At 36.6% G+C, this 16,922-nt stretch overlaps 1 long non-coding RNA gene across 1 annotated transcript in view; it reads right to left on the bottom strand.

Annotated features, from left to right (window-relative positions):
- Positions 1-16,566, bottom strand: part of LOC113458888 (uncharacterized) — a 29,183-nt gene extending 12,617 nt beyond the window's left edge. Inside the window, exons 1-3 of the long non-coding RNA XR_003379611.2 lie at positions 16,371-16,566; positions 8,349-8,499; positions 2,505-2,695 (exon numbers count right to left, since the gene is read on the bottom strand). This is a non-coding gene — a long non-coding RNA (uncharacterized LOC113458888). The remainder of the gene's footprint in view (positions 1-2,504; positions 2,696-8,348; positions 8,500-16,370) is intronic.
- Between the last annotated feature and the right edge of the window lie 356 nt (positions 16,567-16,922).

Here is a 16,922-nt window from a genome sequence, read left to right as displayed (position 1 = left end):
CTTGAGCAAATCTTCATCACCTTGCCTCAGCATTTCTGTTGTAAATGGCTTTTTTGGCTGCAGTTTTCCCAAAATTTTAGACTGAGATATGCACTCAGGAAAAAATCATTCTGATAAAGGTTATAAGTACCTGAAATTCTATTAGGTATCTGAAACTCATTCATATGAATAACTGAAAACATGGCCATACAATGGTAAGTTTGCCTTAAACTGATAGATGATGCTCCCAGCACCATTATTATAAACACAGTGGTTTATTATGGAGATAATTGTGGGTTGTTCAAGTGGAGGATGGAGATGTATGTGTGGGAAGTAACAGAATGGAGGTAACTAAGTGAGTGGAGTGTAGGTGAATAGCTGAATGGCTTAACTGTTAATTTCCTTGGGGTTTTTTTACAATTTACATTAGTATGCAGAGAAGTGGGATCTAACTCAAAGAACTTTTCTGAGCAGGGGAACAAAATCACACATAATGTGTACAGAACCATGTGAAATACAGAAACTTGGTATTGCATTATGTAATTTTCCTGAAAGTTGTAGCTTGTTATCAGAAAGGCCCTGCGGGGTTTCATAACCTGGAAAAGCAGCTTTCATGAAATATGTCACTCTTCAAGAAATGAGCAATAGTCCCAATTTTGCTTCATACCACTGACACAATATTTGGCTCTATCATTTAAATATAATTGATCTTTTTTTTTACATTAATATTACTAATAAATGTAGATTGCAAGGATTAATTAAGTTATCTTATAGCGATAAAGTGATAGCTTATTTAAAAAAGAAAGTTCACACTTACTGCCTATTCTAGATTTTTTTAAAAATTACTATTGTAATGGTAGCTTAGTTGTGGCAATGGTTCAAGGTTTTTGTGGTTTAGTATTTTTAATACTCCAGTGTAATCTACTCCAGTCATCCTTGACAGAGAATAAAGATGGGTTTTCAAGGATCACAGCTTTCAAGCTATGTGGAAATGCCCATTTTCCATCTTGAAAGTAATCACCTACACAGATAAAGACAATGATACTTTGACTGGCATTGATAAACTGAATCTAGAAAAAACTGCACATTTCTGCTAAAATCCCTCCCCCTTTTTTTTTCCATGGCTAAATTCGCTGTACCTAGGAATCCCATAGTGCTAGTAAAAACAGCCATCTTTAATGGGCATTTCATGCCTCTGGCAATCATAGCTGCAGCCTTTAGCATTGACATGAAGCCATCCCTTAAAAACAACATGCCATTTGCCAGTGAACATAAAATTTATACTACAAAGTCAGAGGAAAAAAAAATCCCAAACCCCCTGGCACCTTTTTCATTAATGTACATCAATGCATGTGTATTTATTCTTAAACAGATATAAAATGTGAAGAATTTTTGCTCTGGAATTCACATCCTTTTTCCATGGTTAAATTCAATCCATGCCTGCCTGGATGTCGGTCAGTCAAATTTAGTCAGTCTTCATATTGGCAACACAGCCTTGACCTCTGAGTTCAGACAACCATTCCTGGTGCACTGGAAGCAAGAATTTGTTCTCATGACATCTCAGCCAACTACACTCTCCAGATCAGTTAAATCTGGTGCTCATTTTGGGGCAGAGATCTAATGAGATCAGGCAGAAGAATGTTCTACAGCAGCAGCCAGAGGCCCCAAACATCTTTTTCCCCTTGTCATGCCATGCCCTCCAGAATGCTCCTTTCTCTGCTGCTCCCTGAGCTCATGAGGACTCACGGCCATCTGAGGAGGGAGGCTGGTGCTGGCATTGGGATAAATTAGTTCTTACAGAAGAAGAGACAGAAAATTCTGCCAATAACTATATATGTTTGATGTTCCACTGAAAAACTCAATGGGCTTTAAAGTAATGAAGACAGATTTATTTTTTTTAACTGATTCAGAACATGTTTTGAAGCTTTTCTCTAGCCATGGAAGTAGAGAAGTTATTGCATAGGAAAAAACAAGCTAGAAAAACAAAAAGGAAGAAGAAACAAGAGAAAATGAGAAAAAGCCAAATTTTCAAAGCAATTCCTAGATTTTAAGAATTAAGGTTTTAAGAAGAACCTAGATGACAGCCATCACAAATCTGAGTATCACAAAATCTAATAAAGGTGTAAGACTTCCCACACTGGGTGTGTTCAAACAGCAGCATCGGATCACTTCATTCCTACACTGTACTTAATGTGTAATTTTGGCCTTACTCTCTATTCTTAGTCTGGCACCTTTCAGAAGGACTAAGCAAAAAAAAAAAAAAAATTGAGCAAATCTAAGGGATGTCCTCTTAACCTAGGAATATATTTAACAAATTGTTTTTCATTGCTGATCTGCATTATATTTAGTAGCATTCTATGCAACTATTCATAGTAGCAAACTGTGTAGCTTTTGGTTGAAGCTCTTACTAAGAGATAGCTTGAAATAACACAAAATAATATTGTTCAAAATAACACAATACTGGAGAATGAGAAATCACATTGACATGTGAAAGAAGTGACTTAAGGTGAATCATGTAACTCTACCTTCTCAAGACAGCACCCGAGGCTCTGAGACACCACATGGATCAGTCAATGGTTGTGCAGTTCACCAGGACTGGGAATTTTTTCTACTTTAAAACTCAATCAGGAGATTCTTTTGGCTGTGCTGTGAGTTTCTTCCCCACCAATATCCAATAGATCTTTCAGAAGATTACCTTGATTTCACATGATTTTATCTGAAAGAAAACCACATTTTCTTACTCAATGCAATTTAGAAATGAAACTGTTAGGGTTTCTATTAAAAACAAAAATTAAATCAAGATATTATATTTTAAAAATTCAGCTTAAGAAGCTGAAATATCAGTATTGTGTTTTGCTCCACAAAACATTTCCTTCAGCCTGAAAATTTAATAAAGCACATGGGAAATCACAGGTGTAAAAGCATGTGTGTGCATACATAAGTACCTATGTGGCTTTATATAAAATCAATTACTGCCTTCTCAAGAGGTCCTTCAAAGTAAGTCCTTCCTAAATGCTACCAGAGAACAGAGGAGCCCATACTTTTAAAAAGAGAACATTGAAAGAAAAGTAGAAAGGGACAATGTGCTAAAAATTAGCACACATGCTCCACCAGAAATTTGCATTTTGGGGTTTTTTTGCTGCTTTCTAATATGACAGTTAAGAAGTTATGCTGGCAAAGCCCTTTTAAAATCAAGATAGTTTCTGCAGGTCTTACTGAGTCTGGTACTATTGTGTATTGTCAGTTCAATTATTTGAAGTCAAAATTCAGCCATATTTATGACATGTTATCAGTCTGGTTTGTGTTCATCATGAGATATTGGTGCAATTTTATCCATCTGAGACTAAGATCTAGTCATAAATACTTCATGACTCTGCTCTACAGACCAATCCATGATGCACCCAAGCATGTACACAGCTGGATACAAATATACACAAACCTCAGAATAAGGAGAAAAAACAGAAAGGGATGGATCTAAAAATTAATGCATATTACTTAGATCTGAAAGGAAAAAAGCCAAACAAACCCACAAGACACTGTAAAAGGCAATTCAAAATCATGTTATAGGGAGTAATCTCAAAGTTATTGTGGAGGTTTGGTGCTCATTTAAAATCTTTTTTCGGGTTTGCCAGTTCCTCCTGGTTACCACCTTGTGCCTAGGCAATTCCAGCTGCCTCTCTGCTGGAAGCTGGATACCACTGCATTCAGATTTACCATCATCTGGTCAGTGCCCACTTCCTTACAAAATAGGAATTGCTCATTATTTCTCCTTCCTTCAGTTCAAAATAGTGCTCTGTTGGCCCTAACTTTAAGCACAAGTGTATTCTACCCTCCATTTTAGTCATGTGTCTGCCTTACTATGTGGCAAGAACAGATCTGCTTTTCTTCTTGAATCTTCAGACTTAAAAGGGGGAGGCTTTCTGCAGGATTATGAAAAATTCCTCTGAAAATTTTTCTTATCTCTAGCCCTGTGTGAGTTACTTCAGAGAACCAGAGAGCAGCTTCAACACTACACTTTTATTCTTTGAGAAGTAAATACCTTATTTTGTCCCTTAGGCACCGTAGTGTAAATACTTTAACGCTCAGTCACGTGAAACAAACCTGTTGGAAAGTGCTGGATCACGCTTAGAACTGGGTCAAGTACAGATTACAGAAACAGAGAAGGGGATCAAATGACACTCAGCTGGTGAGGCTTTATGGAATCCTACAAGAGGTCAGAACTTAAATGTTTCACTTCTATTATGTTTTGCTTCCTCTATTTCAGGAAATCTAAATAAATAACAAGAGAAGCTCACTAAGCTTTCTCTAACATTTGGAAAGAGGCACGGCTCCTGAATGCCATTGAAGAATTCCTGTATGAAGGTCAGTGCTTGGAGAATCTGATGGCGAACAGGAGAGAAAAGATTACAGAATTATCCAAAACTATCCATCATCTGAATAAAGGGAAAGCAGCAGGTATTGATCAGTTCTCTGGAGAAATGTTGAAAGGGGGTGGAAGGTCAAAACATGGAAGTTACACTATCTTGGAAAGGAATGAAATCAAGATCAAATGACAAAGGCAGGACAATAGATTCTCACTCTACAATATACACAGCATGCATATTGTAGCACAGCTGAACTGAAATTTCACAAAGTGCACAAACACACAAATGCACCATGGAAATATATTGTATATCAAAAAGATGAGGCATTTGAATGCCAAAATATGAAGTAGAATCAGGGAGAGGGAAAATAGGGAAAACCTTACACAGCCATAAGTGTAAAAACCTGAGACATTTGCTGCAGATCTACACTTTCTACCAGTTATTGAACAGAATTTGTCAGACAGCAAAACCTGAATATAAAAAATATATTTGAAGCAGATGAGAAATGAAGAAAGAATTGCTGAAAGACAAAGAAGCACACTCCTTAAGGCACACATGCTTCTCATTTTACTTTGCAAAAGCTTTTCCCCATTTGTGAGCTGTTGCCAAGTAACTTTTCCTTGGTACCTGAGCTGAAGCTGCTGAGGCCGTGAAGGTTTGGTTCTCACTGCTTCTGTTCATCCCAGCACAACACAGGGAAGTGTATGAGACATTGGCTGTTAGTCAAGTGTGCTCTGAGTGCTACTGCCATAAATTCTGCACTACTTGCTTCAAGTGGGAACCTGACATTAAGACATCTTGCAAATCAAGGAATTAATCTGAAAAAAAAGTCCAACTGCAGAGCAGAGATTAAAAAAAATGTTTGAAAAATGGCTTAAAGCAGGCTGGAAAACTTGAGGAAGTATTTTGAAAAAATTGTAGAGCATGGGGTTATGCTTAAAACCACATGAAACAGGCTATGCTTACACTTTTTTAAAAATTAATCAGGATCTTAAAGACCACATGTTGCTCTAAAGCATAAAAAATTTTATAAGAAATTACTTCTAGAAACATACAGGAAATTCTATGCCTCCAATGTTAACTCATCTGAATTTTATTTCCTTCTATTTTTAAAGGAAAATGAACCATGAAGAATCCCATTTATTCCCATGACTAATGACATTATAAACATCAAGTTTGGTCCAGTCATCTGTATTTTCATTTAAGCCAACAGCATAGGTGAATAAGCGTCTGGCAGAGATTCTAGGTTACTCTATATGTTAAATTACTGTTTTACAACTAAACACCTGCTGGGAGAATTGAAACAAATAGGTGAAGCATTTTTCACTGAACACTCTCTTCAGCACCATCTCATAGTGGCTCTCACCGTGATTCTAATTGGCAAAATAAATCTGGTGGGTGAAAACAGAGCCACCTCAAACCAAGCTAAGGCTTTTTCTTTGAGTCTCCAGAGAAGAAGAAAAAAAAAGGCTGTGAATTTTTGCTCCATGCTAAAATCCAGGGAAGGGCACACTCACACAGGCTCAAAATGTTTACACAAGCACTATGCAAAAAGTGTTTGAGTTGCTTTCAGCAGCACAATAGCATAAACGAGATTTTGTGTGCTTTCAGAATACTCTATATTGATTTTTCTCCTTTATGCTGCCTTTGCAATTGTATAATCTGATTCAATCTGATTCAGTGCATCAACACTAGTGAGGTAGAAATAGTCCCATGTATCTTCCCACTTCACAGAAGCGTATTTTTACTACTGCCCAATAACAATACAGAGTCAGAGGTGCTTGTGTTCAATCCTCTCCACTTCACCCCAAGTGTCAAAGTTGTCATTTTTAATTTTGCCAAATTATTCCTACAACTTCCAGAAGTATGCTAGGAGTGTGCTTGGGCCTGTTACTTTGGAAACAATGTTGAAGGTAGGTTGGAAATTAGAGATGAAAATAAGATAATTAAAATATTTTTACAGTATCTTTGGAAAGCATAGTAAAAGATACAGAGAACAGCATTCAATTCAGGTAGCCTTCTGGCATCACTTACACAAAGTTTAATTAAAGTTTCCAAAAACATCTCACCTCTTCCTTTGCCCTGCAGAAAGGTGCCTTGCTCAGGTTTACAGAGCCTTTTGCCATTAGTGTCTCTATTCTGGTGAGCTACTGCAGAAAGTCAGGGGCTAAAGTCACTTAAACACACACCTTTTCTTTTTACCCCAACTTGAAGATAATGGAACTACTCTTAAGTACCCTTCAAAAGCAGTAAGAACATGATTTTACCATTCTGCCCTTCAAACTTACTCTCCAGAAACAAAAAGAGGCTGAAACACTGTGATTGGAAGTGGAGTTTCTCTACCTTGCTCTTATGCAAGAATTAAAAGGATGATTTTTATGAGGCATTCTATAACTAGATTCTGCACATAAAAAAATAAATCAATACATTGATTTTTCCTCACTAACAAAGATAATTTACCAAAACACTGTGTTTATTACAATTCATTCTGCTGTGTTTCTGCCTGGTGAAGCTATTTGTCAATTTTAAAATGGAAGAAAAGGAAAAAGCTTTCATCATTCCCACTTATTGTCCTTTCTCACCTTTAACTGTTGACAAGTTCTGTCAATGAAAAAATTGCCACCATTTCTCTCAAATCTGCCTTGCTTAATCCCTCGTAATTCTATGCTAATAGAAAGAATTATTCGCTCTCTCTACTTTGCCTTGAGTAAACAATGCAAATATCACCAAAAGTGACAAATATTCTCATCTACAATATAAGATCATTACATAGAATTGCTAGCCTACTCTACAAAATCCCATCTGATCACTGGGATGTTAATTAGTGGGGAAGAAAACCTTGCAAAGTTTTTAGCACTTCTGACTTTGGATCTCAGAGCGCTCTACAGAATTAAGTAAATTCGGCCTTATAAGACACTTCTAAATTAAATTCTTAGGTGAAAGAAAAAATCACATTTAGGGCAGAATCCCCACCCCTCCCTCACCCCAACCCCAAAACCAAGGTCCATATTATGAATCTGTTCTTGCTTCTGGTAGAAATTATTTGCATATTTAAATTAATTGGACTGTTTCAGGAAATAGCTGCATACCAGCGGAAGAGAAGCTGTTCACAGTGCAACTGCAGTGACAGCCAAAGTTTCAATGAAACAAAGTTTCATGTTATTTCCCCTAAAAAGTCAGTGAGAAAAATATTGGGTAGCCTGGAGTCAGAAGACCAGCACTCTTTTTTTTCCCCCAGTCAAAAATGTTCTGCTAGAAGCAACCTAAAAGATAATGTAGTCCAGCCACTTTACAAACCCAGGTTTTATGCAAGACACATTGATTAGTTTTCCAGTGAGGTTTTCTCAATATCTCCAGACAGCCTGAGATGTTGTCAAGCTGAGCTTAGAATAGTATTTTCTTAATAATTCCCAGAATAAACTTTTAGTGGAAAGTATACTAGCTTCCTTTTCTGCTCTTCCTCCTATTCCTTCACTTGTGTTTTTAAACGACAAGCTTTCTAAAACATCAACTGCTTCTAAATATGATTGCATATTGACTTACAGAACCTTCCCTCTTGAAGTTTTCAGATGATATTATAAAATGAATAATCCTAGAGAACTTTATTTTTAGTTTTCTGCTCTAGTCAAACTTTCAGGTTTTAATAATATTGAAAGCAATCAATCACCCTTGGTCTCAGCTTTCACTGTAAGAATATGCTTACCATGAACTATTACTGACTTCTTGCCATATTTTAACATTATTGCATTCCCTCTCACAAGATACTGTCAAACGACTTGGTTTTATCTGACCCAGACATTCAAGAAAAGGAAGAAGGATTCTTCTTCACTTTTATTTATTTATATATTGTTAACAGGTGCTTTTGATTCACTAAAAGCTTTCCATCCTCTCATCTTCTAACCATTTTCCTCCTCTTTAGACTTGTTCTCACCTAGAACAGGCTCTTTCAATGTTCTTTCACTACTTCAATCAGAGTGATGGTGGTACTGACTTGGAGTTACTCACCTTCTTTGGCTTGGATGACAGTTAATTTTGTGCTTTTACCCAGAATTTCACCACAGGCACCTCATTTTCTCAATTCATCTTCTGTGAATTTCTTTTTCCAGTGATCATGTCTAGTGGATTTTACCTCAAATGTGAATGTAAACAATGACCCCTGAAATAGTGAAAGCACAAAAGGGGGTGAGCATGTACAATGGTGAAAAAACATTAATTCTGTTTCTTTTATGGCATCTTTAGCACTTACAGCTGAAATGTAAAAGGTCTGGTTATCAACCACAGGCCACAGCTGGAGAGAAAACATCTCCCTCTGCAGTGATAGCCTGACACTTGCTTCAGGGTCGGAAAGGGGCCCAAAGGTTGCTTGTGTTTTAACATATCCTTTCATTGTTTCCTTTTTCACTCAGAAATATGAGAAACACAAACTACAAAATGTCTTTGTTTCCCAACAAAGTTTTTCTGGACATGTCACTTAAATTTTTTCATCAAAAAATACTATTGCATTTGTTTTACTCTGTATTTTTTATTATTTTCTGTGACCTTTTGCAAAAGCAGTTCCTTTCTTCTTGTCAAGTGGACTCGTATTTTTCATTTTTAAACTCAATATTCCTTCTGACAGAAGAATGTAATTATTTTTTGAAGATGGTGCAGATTTGAGGTAGAATGAGAGAAAAGAAAAAGGGAGGGAAGTAGCAAAAAGAGAGAAAGTCAAGAAACCGTGAATGAAAATTTTTAAATGAAGACTGTTTTCTAAAATAAAAATTAATACTAACATTTATTACTAACATTTAATACTAACAAAAATTTAAACACTAACATTTCCATATGTGATTTATTAGAAATACCCATTTTAAAATCCCTATAAAAATTTCAAATTTTTACTGGGATGGAAATGTTCTTCTGTCAGAAATGGCATTGCAGAGCAATAGTTACAACAAATTACAGGAATTCATTTCCAAAATGTCACATTTACTTTTTCAGTCTCTTTTTCCAGCTTTCCTCTTGCCCTCTTCTATTACTCTTTTCATGCACTTGCTCCCTTCTTTTTAGAAATTACCTTATGTTTCTCATCTCTGTAAGCTTTTAGTAAATGTCTTCCTATATGACACATCTCCATATCTTGGCTCCATCACCTCTCATATTTCCTTCTTCTCTTTGTTTTATCCCTTCTGCCTCTTCTGTTTATTCCCCAGTTCCCTCAAATTGACACCCTTTCCTCATCTGAGTCTCCTCTAACTGTGCTCTCAATAAAAAATGCTGGTATCTCTTCCTATTGGACTGGCTTTCCTCTGCTACCTGCAATCAACCTCCAAATACTTACACCTTGGGGGAGGAGGGGAAAGGGGAAAGTGTGTCTGTCTGTGTATGCACCTCAGGGATCTCTGCCTGCTCTTTTTGAGATGTGAACTGGCCCAGCGTGGCCGGCAGCGAGCAAACCGCGGAGCTGCGTGGCACAAACGCCGCTGCCAGCCCTGCTGTCCCACCCTGGCTGCACGTGGGGCTTCCAAAGCACAAACTGCTCCCACAGTTGCCTTCTCCTGCTCAGAAATCAGGACAGAGCCCCCAGGAGCCATGAACCTAACTCGGATGATGTGAGTAGTGTTGTTCCCAGACAGAGACACTTTGCAAAACTCTCTACTCCATCCACGTGCGGGTGACAAGATCCACGTTCACCCCTTCTCACATAGGGTTCCCTTGCAGCAAACCAAGGTTATACCAACTGATTAGCTAAAAAGTTAATTTCCAAGACCAGGAATAGACTTGTCTGAGTTACTAAAGGGAACAAAATGACGCCTTTCATTTCTGTGTTCAGTATGAATGGGAAGGTAGAATAAAATAAGATGTGAGTCTTCCTTTTTCATGGTTTTCCTCCCTGTGGAGAACTTTCATTTTACATTTTATTTCAAGAGGTAAGAGAGTCAATCTTGATATGAATGATATCAGGCTGGTGACATGGGACCTATCTCAGTCAATGTCTCTAGATACAGTACAAATAATAAGTAATAATCTTGGCAATATCCAAATTTCTATGAGAATTTTTGGAAACAGTATCACAGAGATTAAATGCTACTTCTAATTTTTTAATCAGTTTCTCACAGACAGGAATGCACAGGTGCCTTGACCTTAAACTTAGGTAATTATTATAATTAAAGAGCTAATACTCCATTCACAAATGTCTGCTGCACTATCTCTATTGTCTAAACCCCATTATTGTGCATGTAGTTCCTTTTCTGTTCCCGGTTTCTTTGGAACTCTTCCAAGATTTACTCAGTTATTGTTTAAAGCCTTTCTCAGTATGTTAGTCTGATGGTGTTTTGCGCTCTGCATCCTATGACTTATGGATCATTCCAGTTTTGGAGAGATATTGTCTATATCCATTCAAAAACATTACCCATCCTATATTCAGTAAATATACTACTCCTCTAATCAATAATTTCTGCTAACTCCCCAAATAAATTGATACTTTCTTTGTTATGTTGAGTAAATTAGACAAATGAATGTTTTGTAAAACTTGCAGCCCTTTTGTGTTCCCTTGGGTCCCAGTCTGTCTCCTTGCCTTTTTTATTTCCTTTTGCAGTGAGCACTACCCATATACCTTAGCTGTATTTACAGAATTATTTGGTCTAATTCTGTCACCAGAATGAAATCTATGCAAAAGACTTTCTCAGTGTGCCTGTCAAACCATATTCTTCCCCAGCCCAAATTATTTTTAAATAGTTTAGCTTTTGGATGGGAAGGAGATACACACACTGAAGAGAAATATTTAATTTCAATTTCAGACATTGTAGAGAAAATGAATGTATTGATTTAAAAAAAGTAGTACCTCTCTCCTGCTTTAGCCCACAGCCCATCTTGAATAGAAGAAAGTTTGGTTCAATTATTTTTTTACCTGAGGGGTTCTGAATCATATTTCCTGGAAAAATATTTAACTACCATGTTACAGAATTTTCATATTCTAGGATAAAGAGTCTCTCAATCTCTCCTGCTGGTGCTATTCCACTTGGTTTAATACACTTAAATATTCTGAGGCACAGTGAAAATGACTCAGTAACATGAGGTTTGTGGTACTCCTGTGGAAAATGGGGCCTCAGGGTTCAAGTCTTTGCTTCAATAAATATCTAAATATTTTTAAACAATGCAGAATTTCAACAAGAAAAAAAAAAAAGAAGGAATTTAAACCGAAGCGTGATGCACTACAGTCTCCAAGGCATTGTCCTGAATGAGGAGAGAGCGGAGAATGAGGAGAGTGGAGAATGGAGCCCAGACCTTCAACAGATGAAGCACGAAACAGAAAAATGGGGATTCACAGATTTTGTCGAATTAGTGTGGACAACTGTTTTTTGCAGTAAAGACATGTTCAGCCACTGTATAGTGATTTTGCTGATAGTTCTGGCACAATAGAAGATGTACTTTGGTTTAAAAAACTTGCAGAAATGCTAATCAAACCCTATACTTAATTTTTGGTAATCATAACAATAGTAAAATATATGTCCTTACAAAAGAGGCTTGGGAAAAGGAAGGAAGTATTTCTGCCAAATTATGTCCTCAGAGGTTAGAATTTTCTAGTTTTCATTATCATGGAAAACAGGTACCAATGTGGTGATGGCAGATAGAACAAGAAGCAAACAGAAAAGGGGTTGACTTATAAATACACAATCACCAAATGATGTTTTTGAAAAATAAGTATTATTACTCAAAAAAAGTGTTGCTGTTCTGTACAGCAGGTGAAGGACAGGTACCTGCTTTGGACATAACCTGAAGCTCCATTTCCTGTGCAGTACAGATCTTAAGGTGGAAACACATAATGATATTTTTATATAACCTATACATGAACAATTAGAAAAATGGCATTTTGTATAATTTCTATGGAAAGAGGAAAGCATGCTGGGGCCTTTTGCTTCACAGAGGTTTAAGGACTTGCTTCAGTCAGATCCCTCACAATGAACTAATTTAAAACAAAAACCCAGTTCAAAAAGACACACATTTATAACGCCTGCCAAGGAACACTTAAATTACATGTACTACTCCATGAGAGAAATAGTGTAAGCAACATCAAGTTTATCTGTTAAAATTTTTACTGTCATGTTCCTGAACCTTCCTCCTGCAAAACTTGAGCTCCCTTTTTCAGAAGAAATCCTGCATATTTTCTGAAATTATGTGTTCTTTTATTCATAAAGTGTTCATTAATTAAAGCAAGGCAATATTGTCAGCAGAGATGCATCTGTTACTCTTAGGAGTCTCCAGGACAAATTCTGTTTTGGTGACGTCTGTTTTACTATTGTCCTGACAGAGCAAATGGCTAAAGACCGAGTTCTTTCTGATGTACACATGTTATATATGCAATTAAGTCTTGCTATAGTAAAGAATCACTGTCAGCAGAGATTATTTTAATGGATGTACAGTATTACTTTAAACTAAGTCTTCACCATCTGTTCATCTTAATTACAAATGCAAAACCAACATATCTTACATTAGCATCAGAAAATGGGGAAATATCAGTGACTGAAATGTCCATATATACTCTTTGTGCAATGCTGCATGCATCTGTGCCATTTTTCTTCTCCTCTTCCAAGCAACACAAATTGGGAAGAGGGGGAGGAAAGAAGGGGCTAGAATTATTCCTCACAGATAATTTTCTGGCATGGTTGAATCTTTTTCTGGCAAACAAGGATTCATTATGAAACATTTCAATATATTATGCTTTAGAATGGTTTCCAAAAGTATGTACTTGCACTTGTACCTCATCCTAGCTCTTTCTGGCTGCCAGATTATCAGGGAAAATGAAAGAAAGAGCCAACACATGCTAATGCCATCTAATAAATCACAAAAATGGAGGTAAAAGAATATGCAAGGAATATTCTGATTTATACCAAACGGAGAGGTAAAAAGGAAGTAAAATATTAAAAATAAAATCCTATATTTCTGACATGATTTTACTTCATATGGACAAGATAGATTCATAGAAAATAATAAAATATGTAAGAGTACAGCCTATAATCTGTTGCAATTTGGTAGCTTGCTAGTAGATATTGGGTCCCACAATTGTTCATCACTAAGGAAGCAGAATTATAACAGTCAAGATTAGTTTAAGTTTACTGATTAAGTTAAGTAAGTACTGATTAAATTAATTAAGTTTGCTTATTTGAAAGTACTTGGCCATCCCTTGTTGATTCAGTTTATCTGGAAATCTGTTGTACCTCATGGTACAAACACATGCATCATGACAAAATTTTGATCTAGACAGGAGGAAAACTCAGGGAAAATTATAACAGTATCTTACAAGATACTATTATGTGCCAAGAACTTATAAAAAATAAAATAATTTTTAAAAGCCCAACAAAACACCCTAGCAAATATTCCATCACTCTCAAATTTTCTATCTAGTTCTCATAAAATGTGGGTTCTAACATCTTGCAACCATGATATGTCCAAATCCAAAATGTGAATTTGGCATGTCTATCCTGAGATAGCCATGAATTATAACAGTATCTTACAAGATACTATTATGTGCCAAGAACTTATAAAAAATAAAATAATTTTTAAAAGCCCAACAAAACACCCTAGCAAATATTCCATCACTCTCAAATTTTCTATCTAGTTCTCATAAAATGTGGGTTCTAACATCTTGCAACCATGATATGTCCAAATCCAAAATGTGAATTTGGCATGTCTATCCTGAGATAGCCATGAACATAAATATATGAGAAACATAAGTGGTGATATTATTCTCTACTTTACACATAGGAAAATATGCATAGAAAACGCTTATTCCAAACTGGAGAAACCGGATTAGAGGAAAATCTTTTTTTTGTGGAGTCTTATCACTAGGTGATAAGCACTTCAAAGAGATGGTTGGCATTGTGTCAATAAGAAGGATAATCAAAGTCAAACAGAGGTACAGGATGCAGGACTTGTTGGTATATAAACTCTGTATCAGTTTCAATTGTCTAAAAGTACAGTATAAAGAAAAAAACTGTGCAATGCTCTAAGAAATATATTAGTGGAAATAGGTTTGGAGAGATGTTTCCCAATAATTTTTTACTTTAAAAGTTGCCAGGAAAACACCATAAATCATTAATGCTGGTAATTTGTACTAGGGAAATGTGTATGGCCTTACATTACACCATCTTACATAACAATACCAAATATGAAAATCAAAACTGCTCTGTAATAAAGAGCATTTTTACTGATTGCACATGATTATGTTAAGCAGCTTCTTCTAACAGTGTCACAAAGGTGATTTAATAGCTCCTACAACTAATCTTCCTAGATGACCTCTCCCCTCTGCTGATGAAGCCTATTCAAAACCTACTGCCCTTTGCTCATTTTGCCATCTTTTATTTCCCAACTGTTTTGATCGTAAATACTTCAGGCAAAATTCTTCTTTCCCCTGAACAAATTTTCTTTGCACTTCTCAGCTCACCAATGTGAGTGATGTAAAAGAAAACATGTCCTTATCATTCTCATTATTACTATTATTTCCCTGAAACCACCATATCAATAAGTATAAGAAATCACTCATCAGGTATGTGATGAGTACTGCAGTTTCCAGCCTCTTTCTACCAGCACGGACCAAATCCTGGCTTTGAAAAGGAAATTCACACAGCTCCTTTTTAACAAAAAATTGAAAAGAAAGCCCATCTTCAAAAAATTGAAAAGAAAGCCAACCCAGTTTGGTGTCTCCTAGAAACACCAAACTGGAAAAGAATGTCTTAAAATGTCACCATCAAATTCAAATAATGCAGAGAAAACTTCCTACCTAAAACCAAATATGCGTGCTTGAAAATACAGAATGCTATGAACCACAGTTAACTTCAAAAACCAAACCAAACAAACAACAACAAAAAAGACCTGGAAGGAGTTAAAGAGCAAGTCATATCATTACAGTTGGAAAAGGATGAAATTCCAAGTTATTGTCAAGGTCGAGAAAGGGGAAGCGGAGCGGCGTGCGAGCGGCGCTGGGGCGTCCCGGCGGAGGCAGAGTCCCTAGGGGGCACTGCGCAATTAATATTGCGGCTGCTGCCACAAAGACGGGGCTGCTGCCCAAAAGCGTGAGCAAGCGGCTTGTTCTCACGGCAGCTTCCTGGCTGCACCATAAACCCCTACTATTTGTCCTTACAGAATAACGGACTACTTTCTAGAGTAAATATTTTCCTCTAGGATCATTTAATGTTCTAGTAAAACGCAGGAATTGCAGAATGTACGGACAGCAGCCGTACAGAATGGAAGAACAGCAGTAAAATACTCCTGTTTGGGGAAAGGGGCAGGTAGAAAGAAGATTAAATAAGTATTAAAGTTGTCTTGATTATAAAGATAAAGTAAAACTCGAGTTTATATATATACATACATACATATATATAAAACATATAATTACGTTGTGCATAATTTTTAAAAGGAGAGCTACTATATAGTTTATAAAACAAATTAAATCCTTGATACAATGAGATTTTTCAGACTCAACTTCAGGATTAAATGACTTTCCATACAATGGGGTAAACAAGTCAAAGCTGCGGTTTTGTTTCCACAAGAAAATGCAATACTTACAGCGCCTGCCTTATGAAATTATCAAATAAAGAAGCACCTTTATTCTTGAGCTTTAAACTCAGAGCTAGTGATCCAAGCAGGCTTGAAGAATGCTGGGAGAGTACCTGCACTGTGCAGGACTGCCAGCCAATAAAGCTGTGATTTCACGGTCTGAATTAAGTAGGAGCCAGGACAGGGTCCCCTTGTAAGTGAGCAGTTTAACTGGGTGCCTCTGTACTGTGTATATGTGCAACTGGGGATGATGCTACATTTTTTAACTTGAGAATGTAGGAATCATGGAAGTTATGGCCATCCATATCCAATAGCACTGTACATGGGAAAGGCAAAAATATGGACCTTTCATACGAAATTCCCAGCTGCTTTTCCCGATCCCAAGTTAGAACTGATAAATAACATTAACACTTTTTTTTTACACTAAACCCCTATTTTGGAAACAGAAGGCAAGTAAGGAAATTAGTGCTGTTGGACAAGATTTTATGTTACCTTTGCCACTTGTTTGTTGTCATTGAGGACTTAAGCCCTTCTCTAATAGTTTTAGCCACAATCATCCAATTTGGTCCTCTAAGCATGAGTTTCCACATGAAATGTTATCCTGTCATGGTTGTCGTATTAAAGCCACTTCTGGAAACTCCATATAAACCATCAGCTTTGCATTATCTTGCATTTAGAGCAGGTTTAAAGCAGGCTGGAAAAATCAGAGTTGCAACTTAATGAGAAATTCTACACTTGAAAAAGCAGAATTTCACTTATGAGCCAAAGTGATACAGTTTCAAGCTTTCCCAAAGAAGAGGCAGAGGAACTACTTTTAGGATAACCAAAAATTTTGAAAATTTCAAAATAATATCATGCCAAGAAGTTGAGTGATTACCAGCTTTAGAGCAAAGAGTCCAGAATCCTTGGAAGCATAGCTTATGTCTTTTAAAAACTCTTCAAAACCAACACAAGACATTTTGGTTGCTATTAGTCTGGGGTTTTGAGCCAAAATTTGTTTCATGGTTACATATCAAAGTAGTCATAAGAGATTCAATAAAGTCA

The sequence above is a fragment of the Zonotrichia albicollis genome, chromosome 10 (assembly GCF_047830755.1).
Source record: "Zonotrichia albicollis isolate bZonAlb1 chromosome 10, bZonAlb1.hap1, whole genome shotgun sequence".
Taxonomy (NCBI): Eukaryota; Metazoa; Chordata; class Aves; order Passeriformes; family Passerellidae; genus Zonotrichia; species Zonotrichia albicollis.
The sequence above is the reverse complement of the archived record's forward strand: the minus strand, read 5'-3'. Positions and strand labels throughout refer to the sequence as shown.